Source organism: Zootermopsis nevadensis, unplaced genomic scaffold (genome assembly GCF_977971745.1).
Source record: "Zootermopsis nevadensis isolate Lab colony 2312 unplaced genomic scaffold, Znev_1.0 Znev_ptg000015l, whole genome shotgun sequence".
NCBI lineage: Eukaryota > Metazoa > Arthropoda > Insecta > Blattodea > Termopsidae > Zootermopsis > Zootermopsis nevadensis.
Window position 1 is genome coordinate 4,481,235 of NW_028259147.1, and position 23,839 is coordinate 4,505,073.

Sequence of the window (23,839 nt, forward strand, 5' to 3'; positions counted from 1 at the left end):
GGGCTTCACGAGATTAAAATCGTACGAAGCCGGTACAGAACAGTAGCGTAGGTCATTCACCCCGAACGAGCGTCGAAAGCAAAAGTGCAGAAGCTCCTCAGGTTAGCTCAGCGACTGTTATTTTGTTGGTATTATTTGAGATTCCATGTCATTTACTTGTACTGGGTGCAACCGCTTTGAAATTACTCGATGTCTGACTGTGTACTTCCCATGTATCTGAAACGCCTGGAAACTATGCTGGAAATTACCTTTCCAGATACGAAACAGTCAAAAAAATGTCTGTCTTCTGCCACCTTCGTACAAATTTTTCCAGAAACATCACTTAAACCGCGTAAGATAACATGGTGACAATGACTAATGAATTTGGATGCAAGATGATGTCGTCTAATGAACTAACCCATCGTTCACCTGAAGGGGTACGAAACCTTAGGTCACTGCACCCGATTTACAAGCCAATATTCGAACCACGAACCTCCATAATATGAAGTAGGTGTGCCAACACTACACCGCGTATTGTACATCAATCGATTTAAACCTAAGTGCGAACTATACTTGCTTTCTTACTCAGTAACTCTGGATTTTGTGTTTATGGGTTTCGTAAGATACTCACTGTAAACAGCTATTACCTAAATTATTTATTTCCTTAAACAGCATTAACCAAATGATCTATGTATCGGTGAAGAGATGTGTTTTCTTTGCGGTACGGACTGAATGTTACATATTATTTAGACGAACTCTGTCTCAAAGAGTTACGGACGTGTAATATTACATGCAGATGGGGAATAACTTAATTTCGGAAGATTTGTGTGTGCTGTGGGACGAAAACCTGTGGGTGCCGTAACAATAGCTCCATAACCACACCCACGGGCCGGGCTTTGTCGATTGCGTGTGTCATACAATAGAACAATACGCTTACAACACTGCCCGCACGTGTCATTTTGTCACATGTCGGTGAAAACCGCCTTTCCGTCAAAGTTTCTGTTTTTGCGATTAGAACGCTTCCGTATGTTGTATATACGAGAAGAAAAATTTGGCAAAATCCTTTTTTTTTTAAAGAACATCTTACTATCGTCGAGAGTCGTGATTTACTTACCCCATACATAGTGCAAATATTAAGAATACGTGGATGTTCAACTCCACGCCCCTTATACGCTTCCACTACACGGTGCTTAGACACAAGGCTGATGTTTGCTTTGCACCTTTCACACGTGATGAAAATTTTCCCATGTTTTACAACTTCCGCTGTTATTTCTCTTAATGGGCTGTTCGCAGGTTCTTAACCCAGACGTTTAGGCTCTAATTGCAGAAGTCGCCCGCGTGACCTTAGCATGAAGGCCAACATGCAGGCCACAGGCGAACATACCCCACATAGTGGGGAGGAAATACGCAATAATTCGCTCGAAGGGACTGAGTTAAACCACGAATAAGTCGTGACGTGATAAGGAAGAGAAGAATACGTCAGCGAGAGAACGAAGGAGTGTATAAGGTGAAGCAGAGGTCATCTGTCCAGCGTCGCTCACAACAAGAGGCCAGTCCCCTAGTGACCTACGCCTTCCACTGCGAGTCAGCATACATGCAATCTCATTTAACAGTTTGTCCACCTTTAAAGCAATTACTTTCAAACACAAAGCTGTTCTTTATAGCCTTAACGGACGGGTAAATACCATTAATTTTACAAGTACTGAACTGTATGTCCGTTCAATACGTCCACCCACCGCGAGGCAAAAGATCCAATCCTTTGCGTTCCCATTGTTAACAATCGCCAAAATCCCACAGCCAAAACAAGACTGGAAAGGTGTACTCTTTGGAGTAAACTAAAATTCCGAGGATGTTCTTTAACCCACATCACAGGCGATGGTATCGATAGCATTCAAGTTTAGTGATTTAACAACTTCTCGAAAGAATCGACAGACAAGACAAACATGGATGGACCTATAAGATGTCGTTCTTCGCTTACGCAAAAGCGCAAATAACACATAATACCTTTCAAGATACCAGTGAAATGTATCATACAAATGAGGTAATCTAGTGATAGGAACACATAAGTACTTGCCGCTTCGTTACCATCATTTTAAAACAAACAGCAATATGTTCATTTACGTCACAAATCAACCCGAGCAGTTGCTTTACACCATCGTTAGACCCGACGGCGAAAAGAAAAATATTAAAGGAAAATTTTGTAACAGCTCAAGACGGTCCTACATCTTTTTAGGCAGAGGAAAATGCTCTTGGAAGCAAGAAATACAATGCTCTAGAGTTTTCAACTACGTTTTAGTGTAGTGAGCATGAATCTGGAAGCAGTAAACAACAAATAAATTTCACTCTTTCGTACTTCCGTCTGTTGAAGCCCCTCCTCTTGAGTCAGGTTATGCAAGGGTTTCGAGGTTCATTCATTAACAATGGACTGACTTCTATGGGGAAGACAAGGTGACACGTTTTTAAGATAAACTATTTTGCATGTCTGTGCGATCTTTTACGCCTACATTAATTGACTGCAACACGTAACCTCCAATGTCTGCCTTATTAACAATCTTAAAGGGGGTGGCACGCTCTGCGCATGCTCTTTTCAGTACTACCATCCAAAATAACATTTCTCCTATGCGCACTTCGTGACGCAATGGGGCGAACACTCTGTCGTCTAGTCTCATAAGCAAAGTTGTAACGAGACGAGCAAAAATTACTGTTATGAAATGCATTCAGCAGGTTAAATGACGCGGATAATATATGCATTTGCCTGATAGGATCTCGTAGACCTATCTCATTCTCTTCACTACAAGGTAAAGATTTACAAAAAAAATTTTAACTACATCATGCACTGTGTAGAACTTACTGGAAGTGTCTGAGAGTTCCACATGCCAGCACCGAGTTACCAGCGCACCTCAGCCTCCGCGGACGACATCTGCAACAAGGACAAAATCAGCTATTGTCACTGAATGGTCTCAATTCGACTTATGTACCAAACAGAACTGCCACGGTGAATGCTGCAAGTCCTGCCCATCTAATTCTAAGAGAAGGAGGAGAATAACAGCAGGAAGATGTGTTTCGAAAGCAGACAAGAAGATAAAATATTCTGAACTAAAGGAAACGCTTCTTGGAAAACAACTATGGACCCGATAAAGCTGCATTTCTCTCTCCGTGAGAACCTACTGATGTTTTATATGATAATAGCACACGCCCGTAAATCTACAAAAGCCAAGCCTTATCTCTTGATTCATTCCTTCGGGTAAATGTAATTGGATTTTTAAACCGGTTCCAAGTCTCCGTCTGCAGTGGTCAATGCAAGCTGCAGCCACGTAATTGAGTTGTTTATTGACTAAAACAGAAAGATCCCATAATTATCAAATGGACGACGTTCAGTTTCGGGCGTGTAATTTTCAACAGCAGGTTGTTTCATGGCGTACAGCTGTGCAGATGAAGGCAGACTCACTACAGTGAACTGCACAGGTTAAACACGTTAAACAATACAAACTAGAACTTGGAGCTAACTTAAGTTTGGTAATGATATTTCCTCAACGCAGCACTGAATAGTAATTCCGCCAGAAACTCTTTATGAAAACGCGGACAAGATTAAATCAAATACAAAGGTAAAAACAACAACAAAATAAAATAAGCTACAGTTAATTTATTTTACTTTTATTGTGATGTCAAAGTCTTGAAAAAGCGAACGAATTAAAAAATGTATTTTATGAGGGCTGAAATTATTCTGACTTTAGTTCAGAATCCGATTTTTAACGCAGGAGCGGAGTTTTTGTGTAAGTAACAGATAACACGCATCGCTAATCCAGTCACTTATGATCCAATTTTATGGATTTTCTTACTTTGTACGGCCTTCCCTGTAGACCAATGACGGATGTCGAATCGCAAATCAAAATTTTGGTGCATGTACTCCAAATCTATGACATAATCTTACCTCTGCGTTCCTGAAACGATTCCTTCACGCCACTGAACTAGCCTATTTTTAACCCTTCAGTGGCGTACGAAGCAGAACTGTCACGTGTGTCACGGTTTCGTCATTGTGGGCTTGTAGTTCACTCATTGTACAAAGTGTCTTAATGTTATAACCAGTTAGCAGTTGCCTTATAAAGAACAGAATCATTTCTTCTGAACACCCATTAGAGTGACATATGGTTACAAGTTTGTCTGTCCGTCAAGACCGGCTCTAGTTAACAGCTTCTTCTTGCCACACATACACAAATATTCCATCGGCTTTTTAGACACGAAAACAGTCATGAGTAACTGTCTCTTACGAAGAAGAGGCCTATCTGTATCATAAAGTACGAAGCCATTACAAAACTGCGGGTCATTTTTCAAAACTGACACACAACGGGGCTCTGATGTCACTGAACAGAACGCATACCATTAATATCACTGGTAGGGTTGCTTGTTACACCACTATTATGCTGACATTTAGAAGATTAAAGAGAGACAAAAAACATATAAATCCATCTCAATGAAATACCTAGCCGAACAGTTGTTACTCAACTGGACAAGAAATTTTCAGCGTTTAGTGAAGCTTTAGGCCGGTCGTAGTAGCCACGCGGTCTGAGGCGTGGGCCTCGTGCCGCTTGGTCGAAGCGACCGTGGGTTCGAGTCCCACTCAAGGCATGGATGTTTGTCCGCGTCTTTCTGTGTTTGTATAGGTAGACGCCTTGCGTCGGGCTAATCACTCACCAAGGAATCCTACCATTGTCCAAAATAGATCAATTAAATGAATAAATAAACCTCGACACCTACGGGTAAACGAAGAAGAAGTGAAGCTTTAGATTCATCACCGTGTATACAAAAGTGTGCCTCTGTACTCTAAGATGAGGGCCTTATATTCAGCTCACATTTTCACAAACTATGGCCCTAAGACACATACAAGTATGTTTACCCCATGCATGCTACATGTCTTAACCTTCTCATTCTCCTTCATTTATTCAACCTAGGTGAGGGGGAAGAAAATACAAAGCTCCACATTAGGTACATTTGCACATTTCTCTGCTACAGAGTCTTTTTTAGACATGTCCTCTTCCACACTTTGTTCTTAAACTTATCACAGGATGAATATTCCTTCAAAAAACTTTACACATAAATGTAACAGAATTTTTATAAGGCAGTGATAGTCGAATGGCGGTAGATTTTGGTTTTAATACAGAAAATTAGCATATTTTATAAATCTATTTCAAGAACTTTCCCGGAGTGACTGCGGAAAACCTGAGTCAGTGTAGCCGAACACGGGCTCGAAATACGAAAGAATACGGCGCAATGTCTGAATTAACCGGTTGATAACTTGGGCCTACAGGAAAAATTAAACGCAAAATCGCCACCACGCGCAAATATATTCTGAATGAAATCATAACTTTGCATGCGAAATCTGTATGATGGCATGTAATAAATTCATCTACAAGTATTTTTCAGCCTTTGTTCAGCGATGGTGGAATTACACAAAAAAAAAAAAAAAAAAAAAAAAAAAAAAAAAAAAAAAAAAACCAGAACAGAACATATACCTCGAGTTCAAAATCTTTTATGACGTTGTCTTTTAAAAGTTTCTTCCTGTGTTATCGTTTCGGATGACAAATTTTAATTTCAGCTGTGATGACAATTTGGAAGTTTTTTTTTCATCTCTCTTCTACGTGGTCTCTATTGTAGAAGTTTTAAATCTTTCTGGACCGTAACACGCACCATAATAACGACAGATGCTGTGGGTACTTATCTCGCAGAGCTGTTCAACAACTTCTAACCTCGTGCATTCTTCTTATACGTGCTCTGGCCTCAAGCCCCAAGAGCAGGAGACATACCAATCCGTAGCACCATTATACAGGCACGAGATGGACCGTTACTCCAGAGGCTGATAGTGGACCACGATCAAGTGAAACAAGAATATCAAAAACAGTTGGTTACACCGTGAATTCTACTCTCCCGTATCTTATAGAATGGATGCTTCACAATGATAAAGCTTTAGAATGTTTCGGGTTTGACCACGTTCCAGAGTTTTTCAATGGCAACCGTCTGTACGCTTTTGATAATTGTATAATGTCTGTAAATACTTTCCATAAAATATGGTATAAACGTTATGCCATGGGTGACTATTCCGAGTTCAAAACTTTTCACCTTGCAACGATCAGTAATGCCAACGTATAGGATCCACGAATTCCTGAGACAGAATAATGACGAAGCCATTATCTATGGCCTACCACGTGTGTGTTTGACTGCTGGTATGCTGTTGATACAGGACGAATATCATTTTGAATTCGGGATAATAATAATCTGAACAAGATCTGCAATCATTTGTGTGAAATATTTTTAAATTAAATGTGTATACAGATAAATTAAAAATAAAAAAACACCAAGCAAAGTTCCCGAAGATAGGGAGATTATATAACAGCAACGATCAACAACATAAAATGCATTCCTTTGTTTACAGCGGCAACAACACTAAATAACAATTACATCAGATTACTCGTAGCAAATTCTGTTTATGATACCCTGGAAATTAATATAGAAATTCTTAATAACCAAAATAGAGTCCAGTACTTAAATACATTGAACAATTTAGATTATTTTACTTAATAAATTAAATAATTTTTAAATTATACTTTATTTTACTGTATTAATTAAATGTTTTAATATAACATAATATAACATTAATTAAGACAAACACAAATAAGCAATGTAGCGGAGAGTTTTAATAATTTCTATTTAAGCTTTAATGCTAGTTAACATGTCGCTGTAATACCGGTATTAAGATATTGTTGAGTTCTGTTTGCAATTCTTTAAGGTTACAAGTAGATCACACTTCCTGGACGTTTGACGATAGAATTCTACTAAAACCTCTTTTATGTCGATAATATGACCAAGTTTGGCCGAAAACGGGCGTAAGCTGCTTCAGCCACTAACGGAGTGCTAACTGTAGTCTGTCAACGAGCTACTTAGTTGGATTTCATTACAATTGCACACAGATCTGCATCGCGTTTTGCTCTGAATATCGCCGCGACCACATAAACACAGTTTGTGACCTGAAGCACAGATGTAATTAACAATCGCCTTGTACTATCCTGGATTCATCAGAGAGGTTAACTGCATAGTGTCACGTCGTGCTGAAACAGTCAAAAATGAGTATAAAGATTCTTGGAATTGTAATTCAGAAAGGACTAATTTGTAAAATTACGTTTAAACGAACCACCCAAACAACTACCTAACCAAATAATATAATGTTTGAATGACTAACAAGATTTCAAGTCTGAAGATGGTGGCAGTAGGTTCCTGCAAACTGTTGGCATTTAACGATGAGTCCACACGGAGTTATAACCCAGAAAACATATCTACACCTTCACTGCCGTGAGAACCTCAAATGTCAAGTACATGTTCCACACACGTTCTTTGCTATTTAACATACGCCACTGGCTTCGATACTCATTCACTGAAGATAAAAACGTATTGTTCCAAAGGTAATAACACTGCAGATATCATACCGAGCAGTCAGAAAACATTTTTACTTATGTTTCTTTCAATACACGATATCGAAAAATTCTCCTTATAAAAGTTATAAAAAATGAGAACCAATTTTTGTATCATAAGCAATTTTTCAGAAACATTGTAAACTTCAGTTTGGACTAAAATAACACCATGGAGAAGAGATTTCTTGTTGAGAAGCTAACAGTATCTCAGTTGGTCAAGCAATTCTGCACCTTTCATGGAACGCGAAGGTTCATTACGTGTTAACAAGAGTCCGCCACGGGTCCCCATCCTGAGCCAGATGATTCCAATCCACAACCACAAACCTCATTTCAGTAAGATTAATTTTATCCTCCCATCTACGCCTAGGTCTTCGGAGTGGTCTCTGCCCCACAGGCTCTTCAGTTAAAATTTTGTAGGCATTTCTCATCTCCCACAAGTTACGCACCAAAATTAAATTCAGCTTCAAATCCGTAATGAAATTTGTAGGCAAACTGATGTACAGGCACAACCTCCCCATTATGCCTCCATTTAGAACATTTTCAGTAACGAGCATATAATAAGGAGTAATAAGGAACACCAGGAAAAAGTTAGATCATGTCTTCCCGGATGTACACGTAATTAAACGTGAGAATTATAATGGGCTAATGACCTACTTGAGAAAACTTCTCACATCTTCAACTTGTTTCACACTGACAAATGATTCCTACTACCTACGCAGGGCAATTAACAGAGCGATTCTGGCAGCCGACGAACATTGCCGACGCCTGTCAAACCTCGCGGGGCCTTGGACACAACAGTCTCACCACCACAAAATCAAATTTACAATTCGTCACTACTGACTCTGTGTTCCAAAACAGTGGGCATAAAAACCATTTATACTTTCATGAGCTAAGCTTATCTGAATGACAGGACGTCAAAACTGAAAGTTTCGGGTTCTATTAACAGAGAGTTAATTAGAATTTAAAAAATGGGCGACGTAATGGCGGTAATTCCCCGAAATTCGCCTGGAGGGGCTGAGGAAAAAACGAAAAATCTGAGCAAAGTCGGCTCTTACCAGACATTAGATTGATTATTACGTTCTTAAAAAAAGGCAATTTATGTTATTTTGACATTACAAGATGGTGAAAGAAAGTCATGTTAGATTAAAGCGACAAGTAAGTAATTTGTTTGAGACGATAACGTTAATACATGTTGTGAGAGGTTTTGACAAGACTGAGGAAATTGTTTTACAATCTGGTAAAATAAAAGTTGCCTCGTCTTTTCATCCTAATTAATTAAACAGTTTGTTGCAAGAAGGGGACAGCTCCAAAGTAATTAATTCATTACCTGATAGCCTTCCTTGAGAAGTTAGTTAGACAGGAAATTCTACAGTTTAAAATGAATAAGACCTCTCACAATACACGTTCACGAAATTACGTCACTGTACTCCACATTTCTCATGCGTGATAGAAAATATTTTTATTGAAAGAATTAAAAATATTACAATTTTACATTTATAAAGTGTTAATTTCTACTCGTACAAGTCTGTAAAAAAAAAGCAGATACGAACTTTTGCGTTAAAATATTTATTCAATCCGAAAGCAAAGCAATGGACTAAACACACGGCTTACAGTTTCTTCTAGCAGGAAGACCGAGGTTGGTTGGAACCAAGACCTGGTCTGGGCGAAGATAAAAGTCTGCCCGTTCTGGGAATCAAACTTCGGTCATCTGGATTTTAGCTAGTCACTTCACTAAGCAATGCAAGTAACAACTGGGCAGTTTATATAACTGCACATACATTACGTTTACGTATGTCATATACAGCCGATTTCTCATTACATTTGTACTGAACCATCTGGCTTCGTTTCATAAATGACCCTATCACGGAGAAATTTAACCTTAAAAGCTTAACATCCCAGGCCGAGTTTTTAACATTTTAAGCAATCAGCATGTATTATCTTTTCGCGGGATTATCACTAGTATTTTAGAAATATCAAAAACTATCATCGTTTGAAACACATATTCCAGCGGTTCTGCCATGCGCCGCGAAATGTAATTCGATAAATAGAAAATGCAACGACTCCAACTATACAACACTATGTTTGAAAAGGACAGTGCCATTGACAAAGACTTCGAACTAGTAATTTAAAATTTAACAAAAAAATGTAGAAAACTAATGTTTCTTTATATGTAATATATACAAGAGATGAGGGAAAATTGCTTTTAATCCGACCCACAACCCGTTGCGTCATAACGTGACACACCACATCCAGAAACAGACACACGGATATATGCTTGGATAACTGGGAAGGGTTAAATGATTGAGATAAAATTTTAGCACTTTCAAGCCTTAGTCCGTTTTCTACCGAAATCTTCAACTGTGACATTTCTTTGTATTTTAACATATCGAAAGGATACTTTTTTACGACACGTCCTTCGAAATAAAGCAAATAATGGTTTGATTGTAAAGGCGCAGATGTTTCCTCTCCTTGACACATTATCTGCGCAGATTAATGAGATATTAAGTGGAATCCTGATCAACTTCTTCTTCTAGTGGTGGTCGTCAGACGTGTACAAGGTGAAGGAGACCTTTCATTATGAAAATGATTTGCAGAATTTCGTTCGGCGTTGTGCCAGCAAGTGAGTCAGGATCTGCTAGAAGACATCACAAAGGGAGAGCCCCACTGAAAGCACGCAGGACGTTCGCATCTGAGCTTGGTTACTGCTCGCTGTTCGAGGCCACAGAACCAGGGTTCGTTGGTTTAGCAACTGCGTATCAGACGTAGAGGTTACATGCCAAGGAAAAAAGTGACAATAAGATTATTGTTTCTGATGGCGAAGAATTTGGCAATGATTCTTCTGGTTTGACGCGCTTTGCAGCATGGCATAAATTAAATTGTAGAGATGCTTACCGCCTCATCATCGCCCTGATGATGGAGGCAGTAAGCATCTCTGAAACATCTGTACAATTCTAGTGACCTACACGATGTAAAATCAAAGAAGGCGGCCACCTTCAAGTAGGTGGGTGATGTGGATTTGTAAGGACTAACTCAGTCAATAACTGCGGACTTGTGTACACACCTAACTATGATATATTCCTCTTTTGGGGGCACATACCGATCCTAGATACGTTTTAATACTTCTTCGCACAACGTCCACTACAGTCGCTGGATAACACAGACAAAAGTAGATAAATATCTGTGATTCCATCGGTATTGGAACCCAGGACCGTTTAAACAGTCTAAGAGCGATTGTATTTTCACAGACGGGATGCTAGTATTCTCGTAATGGCGTCATAATCATTAATTACATGTGACTAGATTAATATTAAGTGTACTTGTGTAGCCTAATGTCTATTGTTCGATGTGTTGACAAGTGTAATGCAAATGAGCCGGCATTCAAAACACACCTTCAAGTCAATGGCTGCACTCTGCACTTCAGCGCTATTTCTCGCGAACGCTCATTGGCCGGAAAAAAAAATAAGAAGAAGACCGAACTTTCAAGCATGGTATGGGGTGACTGAATACCATATGATAATCGATTTCCCCATCGAAGGTGCCTGCTGCAGGTCTTGGAGGATAAAACTCGAAACCAGCTGAAATAAAACCTTTACTCCGCAACCAATCGCCGGGTCAGACACGAAACCCTTCACTCGAGACTCAGGGTATGATAACGTTTTGTCTTGTCAGGGCTATCGCACACGTCATCAGGCGGTGATACATGTGTATGGGGGTAATGGTGAGATGATGATTAACCTCTGGAAACCAAACAAATCGGAGAAAATCCGGCTCCAGCGTCACAAAGTCCACTGTTCGTCTCATCTGAAGTTACTCGGGACTGAACCTAATCTGTAACACTAGTTTGTAGCATAAACAAATCAACAAAAACGCAGTCAATGGCTGCTCAAATACTAGGATCCTGAGTTAGAATTCGTTCTTGCCTTTCTTTTGAAATGCTTTTCGTAACAGGATAAAAACCAAACGGTATTCCATGTTACCAAATTGTCTACAATTTAAATTACTATGTATGAGATTCCTTGTGTGAAACATACAAAATATTGATTGGAAAACCTTCAAGAAGAAAAAATGTACTTTAAAGGTCAAGGCGTAGATGAGATGATAATATTAAAATTATTATAAATATGCGACCTTGATTAAACTGTCTTCGGAGAGAGTAAAGTGATGGACCATTCCACTGACAGTACGTAACGGGGGATTTATTGACGAGCTGCTACAAGCTAGATCCTGTGCCATGATGGTAATCACTTATAAATGGCAGTTAGTTGAAACAGGCAATTTGCTTTTAATTTCAACGGTTGCGCCGTGCCGTGTCGAGGAGTAGACGTTGTCTGTCGTGGGCCTTGAGCACGCGCTCATGTAGGTCTTAATGTTACGACAGAACCATCGGGGCATGTCCCAAGGAGCACCTCACCTTACACAGTCCTCTAAGAAGACGTGAGGGATGGAATGCACAAACAGATATTAACGCTGTACTGCCTCTCTATTTAGTCATGGCCGCTGTGCCGCGCATGAAGGGGAATAAAGAAAGGTGTAGTGGGGGCAGCGTTATGCATATTCGAAGGAAGAATCCTGGTTTACGTTTATCCATTTTCAGAACAGCAGAAACATGAATGCTATTCACTTCACCGTACAAGAACGTATCATTTTGTCTTAACAGATTCAGATTCTCAAAGTCACAGGCTTAAACGTTAGACTGATATTTGGCAGCTATATAATTCACGTCTTAAAATATGAAATAATTAATCCTTAATATATTAAATTTAATGTTTGTGAATCACTATATTAAATTCTGCAATATGTCTTCAGTTCTTTAAAAGTCGATATGAGGACAACATAAACTGGCATGAAGACGCAACTGTAAAACGTCGATAATTTTTTCGAGACTACATGGTATAATAACGCAGAAGACAGTCATCTTCATACTCGCCGCCGTGTAAACCTAAAATCTCACAACAGAAAGTGGTATTTTTCAGTGTTTCAGGTGGCTGAAAAGACAGTACTTTGCGGGCTGAAAGTGTCTGACAGTCTTCTATGTCTACATGAAGAATGCAGGTCCTGAAGGCAATGTAACTACAGTCAAAGACTTGACACCATCTGGCTTTGTTGTAGGGGCGGGGACAATGGGACATCAGAATAACAAGGACCAAATATGGCGTGGATGCGACTCGGAACCTCGTGTTCGCCCGACACTGCACTCTCGTCCAGGGCTTATGTGAAGTGCGCCCTCGGATTATTTCACATTAACATAGTAAGCGGTCGGAATTAGAGACGGCGAAGCCGGTTTTTGGGAAATCTTCAGAATATTAATGTAGATACTTAGTAAGCGGAACACTGACTGTGAAGCCAGTAGAAAACATGTCAGGTTCCAATAAATAACAAGATCTCAGGCATTGCTGTCCACTTCAAGATAAGCACGCTCTTGTAAACGAATACCAAGCTACTGAAGTAACTTTCTTCTTCTCTCTGCAGCGGAATACGAGCCTTCGTCTCTTCTGTTGTTCAGTTTTCTAAATCATTATTCATATATGCAGTAAGAATCTTTACAATCAGTGGCGTGCAACACGCTGCCCGCCCGCACTTCCCAAAGTGATAATCGCATAATCTCCAGTATACTTAATGAGTGCCACATATTTAGATGTTCGTGACAATCGTCCCATTAATTTTATTCGAGCCATGCAATTAACAAATAAAAAAGTGGCATGAAGATGGCAGCCCAGCCACTGAACCAGCTGTCGGCTGGTAGCTGATAACGGGCAAAATCAATTGCTCCTATGGATACAGACGCCATGTCGGAATACTTATCACTTCGATTTCGGCCCTTAAAAAGAAATATATATTCAGACTCCAGACAATGGGAAGTGTCCAGCGTAAGAGACTCTGACGTTGTTGGAGCAGGAGATTCAGCAAGCGCTGTTCTGCCCCAGGGAGCACAAATGCTACAGCAGCGCTCTCTGTAGCTGGAAGACATCGGTCACTAACACTCAAAACAGACGAAGAAGTCACAACACACACAGTCGGCATGAAGTATCATCTCTGAGCATAAGGTGAAGGCGCATACAGGAAATGGAGGCATGCATGCATGTATCGGTGACGGTGACGATGAGGGTGAATGGCCAGTTTAATGCTTTGATGTAAGAACCATAATTAATCGATTTCATAAACGTTTATGCCAATATACCTTCGGACACCTCCGAACCCTTGTATTCTTCTAACTTTTCATAACATCGATAAAATCAATATGGCAGCCAACTTGTGCTGTGGGAGAAAACTTTAATCGTAGCTATATGTATCACTTGGTTTGATGATCAACAACTCTGCATTTTTCCCAAAGTGTATTCGTGGTTCTTATGATTCTCAGTGGCATATTTCATTAGAGAGATTTATCCATTTTATCGTTGTAATAGTGATGCGATATGTTTTCTTTGCGGTACAGACCGAACTCTTATAAGCTATTTAGACATCAAACAGTCAACTGTAAGGCCTTGAAGTTCTGTATGGTAATAAAATATTGAAAAACATTTACTTTTTATAAAGGAATTTGTTTCGTTAAGTGCAAGTAACAACATGGCAACCATGCTAAATATTTTGTTTTGATGAATGTCGATAACTAATAGGCTGCTGTACTTTGAACTGTAAAATATGGTGGTCTGTTACGTACCTCCAAATGGTGCTACTTCGGAACCCTACAATTCACCATACCAACTGCGAGTGGTTAAGAGCCGCCAATGCAAAACCTCACGGAGGTATGTTACTAAAGTAATCAGTAACAGTGACTAGGCAAGGGGCCGGATGACTGGGTGTTCGATTCCCAGGAAGGGCAAAAGTTTCTTTTCGCCTGCAATTCCAGATCGGCAACCATTCCCCCGGGATACAAAACTGACCGCTCACTTCCATCTCACAGTAATTTTAAGAATGCATGGATCTGTAACCTCCAGTCCCGCAATACTTCATGGCACGGTGTTTAATTAAGAACAGGGTCAACTTTACATTTAGCACAATGTACATAATGAGGAATAAAATTTATTTTAATTTCGTGGGTAATTTACGGCAGTAATTAATCAGCTGGACTGAAGGGTTAATGCATCTGTATAAACTTACGTTATTCGAGTTGTGTGTGTCTTGATTAATTAGCATAATTTATAAGCTGTTGCGTAAAGGCTGTTGTTATCCGTGTTCTGATTTACAGCGGGGTTAATGGTTTCGGGTGTGACGAACCTACAACATTTCTCATTTTCTCATATTTCCTTAGGGCACACTTCGAGGGCATTTTCGTTTGATCCCTCGGTAACTATACTTCTTCCTGGTTTTATAGATTAGGAAGTAGTTTAGTTCGTTCCAGCTTCCTTCATTTAGTCATGTCAACTTCTCTTCTCGCTTGTAGTTTATAATACCAGGCAAGGTTAGGAATTCTATTATATTTCATTATCTCCATTGCCTTCTGAACCGCCTAAATTAAATATTTAATTTTAAGTGAATACTAAACATATTAAAACAACAAGTCAATAAATCTCTTAAAGAAAATTGAATAATATGTGAACCTGTTTGCAACAAACTAGCGTGTATTTAATAAATTGTCGTCATTTGTAACACGGTAGTCCGCAAGCCGATAACAAAATGTGAATATGGCCTCAGGTCCTAGGATTTTCAGAATCCCTGTACTAGATTAAGTGACTAGGTTTACGTAAGTTGCCATCGCTACTTATTCGGTTGCATTACAACACTGTCTCAAATGTCGAGGTTATATTCGTCCAAGTATTGCAGGATGATTATGAATGAGGAAGAAATTATAGATACAGAATGTGACATGTGTGGATAACAGTGGTAAATACACTACAAATGAATGCTCCACGTATTTCGACTCAGTGCTACACGGATAAGCGAAAAATAAACTTTTCACTGAGAAGATAACACGGACAAATACTTGCTTAAGCATGATGCTAAGAAGGGGAGACTTCACTGGTATCACGGAGCAGATGTAAGTGGGATGGCTCGCAATTTTGTTCATTAACCAGTAAAGCTTACAGTTTGTCAGTCAGGAGGAAATAATGTAGATAAATCTTCCTCCAAAGCAGTCAACAACATCATGTACCATGAGACTGCGAGGCTGAACAAACAAACTGCGAATAAAGAATTCAGTAAACTGAAGGCCGCAAAGAGAGAGCGAACCGAACACAGATGAAGTGGCAAGGATGGATAGGACATACCGTCGTCTTATTTGTAGAGTCAAAACACAGAGGTAAAGCTTCACATTTTCTTAATCACTGAGGAGCAGCCTAATTTGGGCCGCTCGAATGGAGAACACTTCTACCCCTGTTCGTCGTGAGGAGTCTGGTCGAGTACCCCGTCACTCTGGATGTACAACTATAATCATGTTTTATGCCTGTTCAAATCATCTTTAATTTCAATTTACAGCTTCGTAACAATTCAGAATCAGGCTAATGTCCAACTGTAGAGTAACCAAACGGTCCCTGTCTCACAAAACAGATGCCCTGAATTTACTTGTACGAAACATGCAGTATACCATCGTGGTAATGAGGCTAAATTCCGCATGTGAATGAACACGCCATCTTCGAGGAAAATGTTTATGACAAATATGGGAAACGGACACCATCTCTTGAAGCGCTTTGACAAATGACGTCTTGTCCTGCAAACGTGACGAGTCAGAATTACGCAGAAATTGTGTCAACTGTCGCTAAGACCTCGCGAAGAATCACGTTTCTTCGGCACATTAATGCTAATAGCTTGCTTATATATTTAATTTATATACTTATATACATCTTATTTATCTGTATCTGTTAACTTATTTGTAGCTGATCGCTTGTTACGATATTACGTATCTTTGTCTCGAAGCGAAAACAGGAAGTCCTGTGGTGCATTCTCCATAGATGTAATACGTAAACCGTGTTCACATTACAAGACGGCCCACATCAACGAAGACTCTTTTATTAATCTCATAAAGCCCATACTCCGATTGCTTAAAAGCATAAATAACATTAACGTCATGCTTTATTAGCCTTTCTATCAATTTGTTTTAATAGCAGCGTATCTGGGTTCATTGTCTTGTTGAACAAAATATCCATTACAGTAGTTGCAACCATGGGATAAAACGAGATACCTTTGTCAGACCTAAAGAAAGTCGGTGAATAAGATGTGTTGATTGCTGAGTTAACACCACTGGCATTGTGTTCTGTAAACACTACCCAAAAAGATGTTTTCTTTTGTCATCGCTCGTGACACAATTCTATTCCAGCTAGTTCTAACTTCACGTCATGTTCCTTACCTTCGCGTGTGAAAAGTTAACTAGTAATGTGCAGCTTCATTGATTTTAAATCGACTGTAACACTTATTTCCCAACTGAAGCCTAATATAAAAATATTTCACACAAAGGTGCTAAATGGTACTGCTAAACGGAGTCATAAACAAAACAGTTACGTAATACAGAAGCATTTTAAACATTAGAAATGACGCGTAATAAAGAACTTACAGTCTAACATAAAACCACTGCGTCAGAAATATAAGTAACCCTTGGAAGCCGAAACTCGTCTATATATTTAATAATTCAGTCCGTACCGCAAAGAAAACACAGCAACTCACCATTACAAAGATCAACTGGTTAATGCTGACTGAGGAAACAATCACTGTTTACAGTGAGAAACATACGAAACACACAAATACAAAATAAAATGTTACTGACTGATAAAGCTCGTAGTGGTACGTATAGTTACCACTGGGCTTTAAACGGAAAATATGGAGGCGAAGTCGGTGCACTTTTACCGGAGTACATTTCATTCAAGATACGCCACCACAGCGGTCGTAGCCGTCCGTCCGTAACTTATAACTACTGAAAAGATTTAGATTAAATTCGGTATTGGGGAGTCCACAGTGAAAGTCGCTGGCAAATAAATTTAGGTGCTCGCCTGGAATTAACGTTATAGCTCTTACTTCACGCGAAGCCCACACTAAACTTCAGCTAACGGATATTCGTTAATAGCTTCACGCTCCTGCCACTTTAACTCCGAATAAAGAGCACTCGGCACTAGATGGGTGTGAGTTATTGCTTCCTCCATCATCAGGGCTAAATGAGGGAAACGTAAATTAACCTCTGCCACGGAGCAACAGCCCAGAAGACAACCATCTTAGGACTGTAATTGATTATTTACTTACATCTTACAGCGAAGATGAAGCCTGTATCTTTACAGGACAAAATAACAAACAACTAAACCGAGGACAAGATGAATAAACAGCGTGTCTTTGTACAGAGCTACGTGAAAATCTACCTGTTGGTTCAAAAAATTACTGGGTAAACCTTACAGAGTGTTATGTTAGGTTTAGCTCAAAATTTCAAACGATCAACATTTTGGTATCTCTGAATATATGGATTTACAAATATGGCTTTAGAGTTAACTTCCAACAGCAAGACCTTCGTACCGAGTTTAATAAAAAGCGGCAAACTGGTTCGGAAGTTATTGGTAGAGACACAAAGGCGTACTCCCACGCGTTTCGACTCTCGGAAGCTCATTTGCATGGCCCGCAGTGGTTGGTATTACAGGTAGCGAAGTCAAGAGTAACTACTTCTGCACGGATAGAATTGTTGGGAACGAAATTAAAGAGAAGTCTAGATTCTGACGATACTTGCAACCGTTCGGTTAAAAATAGTACATCTCCGAGCGTCCCAGCTACAAACCGACAGATTAAAATATAATATAAAACTATAATTTCACCTACCGTATACACAAGTACAATAGTTTCAAACTCCGAGCGAAGTAAACTCACTGAGATTAGAATGTGCAGGGGAGAAGAGCGAAACATTTCATGAATCATAGCTTAATGCACATTTAAACACTCAGTCCGTACCGCAAAGAAAATACTTTTACCATTACAAAGATCGACCTGTTAATGTTAACGAAATACAAAAAATGACTTTATGCCTTAAATTCCCACTAAATCTCACAGACTTGGGCTGCAATGATTCATTAAAACTCGCCCTTAATCTGTGATATATATAAAGGTTTCTCGTGGCAGTCATATTGCTTTTACATACACAAAAACAAATGACTGTAACTAAGCTGAAAAGAGATATTTGTGGAAGATGTTACTATACAAATTTTAAGGTTACTTTAAGTGTCACTCGCGTCGCTCCCATCTCGAAAAAAAAAATTAAAATCGATCAGTTAGGCGACGCCTCACATACAGACAGACATGAGGCCTCTCGGTTGAAAATAAGAGCCGATGTTTGATAAAAGCGACAGACCAGAGCCCTTGGCCAGAGACAGTCTCTTGAGCGCTGAAAACCGGTCACCCTAAATTAAAACAAGAATCAAAAGGCTTTGCGTGTTGCGACTGCAAATCCCTTGCTTCTGGAATTATAATTGTCTGTACTGAAAGATGTGCTTTTGAACTTAAAACTGCTACTTTCCGTTCACAGAGCTCGTACTGAATGCAATTAACAAGTCTCTCAATAATTCCTATACTCGTTTCTGTCCGCATATTTTTTATCAAAGTAAGGAAGAAAACTTCTTACAAGTAAAAGAAATAGAGGAATGTTACAACATTATTCACAACACGAACAAACATCGCTCACGCACGTAGGTTAATTATTAATTCGGTTATTTTGCAACACTGTATCAAGTGCTAAGGCTATGTAGAGTCGATTTTGTAAGATAACTCTGAGTGTGGAAGAAACGAAAAGCAGTGGTATGGTTAGTACACCGATCCAACATGTCACTGTATTGACAGAATAAAATCACGAAACTGCCGAAGTATCAATCATCTAGATCAGATTCGAACCTGGAACTTCCAGAATTCGAGTCAAGACGCTTTAACGTCGTGCCAACCGGCTGGCTGCGTTCATCGGCGATGTCATGTGGTCGTTATCAGTCCTACTCAAAGTGATAAACTGTTCGCCTTTTGGGAAGGGTCGAGTCTTGCTTTCTTCCTGAATCAAAACCAGCGGCTTAGATGAGAGAATAATATTAAAATGAATCTTGGAGTCATTGGGTGTGAAAGTGTGGATTGCATTCGTCCGCCAGTAATGAACTTGATGAACCTCCGGGTTCCATGAAAAGCAGAGGATTTCGTGACTATCAGCTCCGTTGCATGGAGTCTGCTAATAAGACGCAGTCCTAAATAACATTCCACGAGATCTTATCTCGCCTCGGCCATCAGAAATGTTACACAGCGTTCGACTAAGCAGCTCGAATTAATATCAGCGCGTTCTTTCGTCGCAGACTGCATAGGCTAATGTCATTGTCCTCGGCCAGCACTTTAGTTAGGAGGAACTTGTTCTGGGACCAATCAGTCCGTCCATCGTAGCATCACGTCGTGCTTCACTCTCCTTCCCCCCTGAACCCCCTTACCCGGCCCCCGCAACTGTCGTGAAACAAAATCAATCGGGAGTTCTCAAGACTCACAAGAGTACTCCATGATGATTAGAAAAATTGGGGGGGGGGGAGGGGGGTGTGTACAGCTAAGGTTTATGAAAAGTGTCGGTGTGTGTATTTTCGTGTATCTCACACTAACGTCTGAACCAAGCAACGGATTTCCATCAAACCTGGTATAAAAATCTGTAATTCTGAATTTTATGACGATACCAACAAGCCGGATGTGCGAAATTCTGAGGAGGAAGCAACACTATTGATATTTAATTAAGATCTTGAAATATGTAGTGATACCTTAGAAGAATACACAACGTTTGTAAAGATAGCTATTTGGTTCAAAAGAAGGAACAATATGGCGACTGGACGAAATCTAGACCTAAATAAACCTACCAGTTGGACAGATGCAACTTAAATATTACTGAAAGTAAGCACATTCTGTTAAGTCTGGTATGGAGACATAACGGATAATCTTGTATTGTAATAAGGCATGAATATTTGTATATGCTGAAGATGGCGGCGGTGTGAAGATTCTATCCCGACAACTATCGATTAGACCATATCACAGAGAAATGGTTTCAAATTAACAGTTATAAGTCACGTCTTTATTTTATGATACAAAGTTTTCGTGAGCTGAATTCGAGGTTTCGAGAAAATTTTTATGCTTGATTTGAGCTTCACCTTTAGAAATGACATAAAAATATTAAATGGATAAAAATATTAAACAAAACAAAATAAATACTGACAAGCGTAAGAAAATATGAGGCAGACCGGCAAATCCCAGATAGCAGATTCTTCCTCATGCAGTTAAGCAACTTTGTGAATAAGCACAGAGACTACAGACATCTCCCCATTATGCGCTCGTTTTATGTCAAAAAAAGACGCAGAGACGAGACCACTGACTGGAAAACAGACACAAACGACAAGAGAACAGACCGCGATTAGAAATTCTGACCATGTGTAACAGCGCACTTGTCCCATCAGCGGGACAATCAGTCGGTCATGGCTGAGTCCCTGCCATTCTCTCAAGGAGAAACAATTTCTATTCAAACAAAAGACACGTTAAGTGCGTCACTGGACCGATTTCATGGATGAAAAACGAAGCACTACTTTCCTTACTCCTCCAAGAAATTAGGTTTGTGGCATTCCGCCGGACTTACCCTCCTAATAACTTTCGACGACACTTTCTGTAAAGGTTTATGTACCGGAAACCCGTCGCGGTTGAGCGGTTAGCAATTCTTGATTCGTAGTCGGGAGGTCCCGAGGTCTATTGTTGGCCCAGACGTCGGTCATTCCAACTCGGGTTTTCGTATTTTCTTTTTCAGTTCTCGAGGCAAATTCTGGTAAATTATAAAACAGACAACACACTACTCCTTCCACATCCTTCCAAATTCATCATTCACCAGCATCTTCGAATTCCACGTGAGATGATGTATTCAGTTGAGAAATCGTTCAGATATGGAACCAAAGGACTAATCTAAATGCTGTCTAGGGAAAGTTTTGCCACTTCTGAAGTTTTACTCGTCTTAAGACTTTTCTTAAGAGGCTTATAAAGTTAGGAAATATTTATAGATTTGTGTATATACACGCTTACAAAATTAAACCATTATTTCATTCTGCCGCTGAATTATTTGACCTGATATGAATACAGCATCACGCTTTCCGTAAGTAATGAAGCCATTATCAATTCCATATGCAATTCGATTATTTATATCAAGACCAGTTACAGCATTTTACAGTGACTTGTACATAACAAAAATCTCGTTTCTGTAGTCAAATACAACAGCTTATTAGTATGAAATTCATCAAGAAAAGAGTATGGTCATGGAAGGGTTAATTCATTAAACCAAGGAAAGAGGGCGGAAAAAATGTTGATTTGTTATCGTCAAAGCAACCTTTTTACTCGTGTGTGAGCATATATTGAAAATAAAACTTTAAATAAAACAACATAAAATTTCATTCCATATAAGAATTATTCAGATTATATATCAGTCAAGGAATTAAAAAGTCCTTAAAATGCGGAAAATCCTTAATTCTGTTTAAACCTAACCGAAGTTCGAAGACGCACTCGGAGAGAAAGACAGACAGACAGACTGCGTCTCAAAAACAGAGGCGTGACAGCCCTATTTTAAATTCATGGTCATACATCATGGGAAAGGAAAATTGTAACTGGACCAATCCGTACAAGTTTCAAGGCAGAGCAAATCATCTTAAGTGTTACTGCAAGACAACACAACAAATAAGATGAACAAGACAAGTCGTGTTTAACAGATTTCGAGAACTGTCGTAACCAAAACGCGTGACAGCTTTAAAAAAAAGTGTAGTAAGAAGATGTTACAGCTAAAAGAGTTATTGGCCTTGAAGTTCACTAATTGCAGAAACAAATCTATTACTGGTAAAACAAATCAATGGCACTCAAACGTAAAACATCTTATATAGCTTATAAAACTTATAAATACTACAGGTACATGAAAATCATTATTATACATTTACGATGTCTAATGTCTTAGGGCGAGCATCAGATATTGTATGATGAGCGTCTTCTGACAAATTTTATAAAGCTTTATATGAGTTTCATATAAATTGAAGAGACAAAAACAGATTAAGAAAGTCTAATGAACATTTTTATAAGTGCAGGCCCATATACTAAACTTACCTGAAATGCGTTTTCAAGATGTACGTACAAGCACGTGCAGGCGTGATCTTTTCATCAGTGGCGAATCCTAGCATAGAAGTCACATCGTGCGGAAATTAAACATTAAATCCCGCAAACAATTAAAGTATCCGAATAATAATATATTATTACTATAATATATTATATAGATAAATTGACAGACAGACTGACAACTCATTTGAATAAAAATTTTCTTGGATATTATCCATCGTCTAGTAAAATATAAAACGTAAAACGACGTTTCGGAGATGGGGCTCTATCTCCGTCTTCAGCTAATCCCTATCTCCGGAGATAGGGATTAGCTCTATCTCGTGGGCCCAACTGAGTAGGAACCTGAAGACGGAGATAGAGCCCCATCTTCGAAACGTCGTTTTACGTTTTATATTTTACTAGACGATGGATAATATCCAAGGAAATTTTTATTTAAATGACTCTTCACCATCGTCAAGAAGTTTTAGCACAAGCTCAATTAATCGTTTCAATTAATCCCTTCTGAAGCAGATTCAGTATAAAGGTTAATACCTATTTTCTACGCCGGAGAGTCAATCCGTAAATGTAGCAGCGTGTGAAATTAAAGCGAGGCCATTCAGAATTTTGCACACAGCGAACACAGACATAATTGCACTGAAGAACTATTTCTTACGCTTCTACCACCTTAATTCGTTGGAACGAGTTTTTTTTTCTAGATTGGAAACAACAATATTCGGAACTGAACTGCTGAGCTTAAGCGGGGAAGGCATCTTTCTTGTCAGATCCGAGGTATTCACGGCGGTCAATAAGATGACGTCCTTTTGGGTTCTTGCTGCCAACGTTAAGAAGAAGCGTACTGTCCCCATCTTCAGTGCAGAAAGTCATCAACATCTGTCTTATGTTGTTGAGTTAAGTGCTCAAAAGATGACATTTATCGCCTCGTCCGTTCAGATCTCCAGATCAAAATTTGTACCAATTTCTGATTCCGCCCATGTAGTATGTCCAAACGTACCACCGTCCGCGAGTTCTTTAGCGTCCAGCTTGTCAGTTATATATTTCAAATACCTTTGCCTCCCCCCCCCCCCCCCCCTAAAAAGAAGAGCCGAACACGTGTCGACCTTATTCCTCACTCATTCCATGACCGGTCTGGATCATATACTTCTAGATTATAATATACGCTAATTACGTATTTAAAATTCTGAACGATTTTCTCTTCTCAATGCCGAATGCAAATTAAAGCATCCAGGTCTCACGTTGATCGTCTCTTGCACACGTGTACATTCTTGTCGTGAACCAAACTCGGCGCTTTCTTTGACCTGAAAGAATTTGTTGATCAGGGATTAAGCGTAGGCGAGGAAATGTTTTTCCTTCTTTTAGTCATT

General features: G+C 39.4%; 1 protein-coding gene across 3 annotated transcripts in view; it reads right to left on the reverse strand.

Annotated features, from left to right (window-relative positions):
• Positions 1-23,839, reverse strand: part of LOC110838771 (metabotropic glutamate receptor 3) — a 59,254-nt gene that overhangs the window by 31,352 nt on the left and 4,063 nt on the right. The window contains exon 2 of one of the 3 annotated variants that reach the window (XM_087349088.1): positions 2,831-2,899. The exons of the other annotated variants lie outside the window; for them this stretch is intronic. The gene's annotated coding sequence lies outside the window, so the exon portion shown is untranslated. The remainder of the gene's footprint in view (positions 1-2,830; positions 2,900-23,839) is intronic. 3 annotated transcript variants of the gene reach the window in all.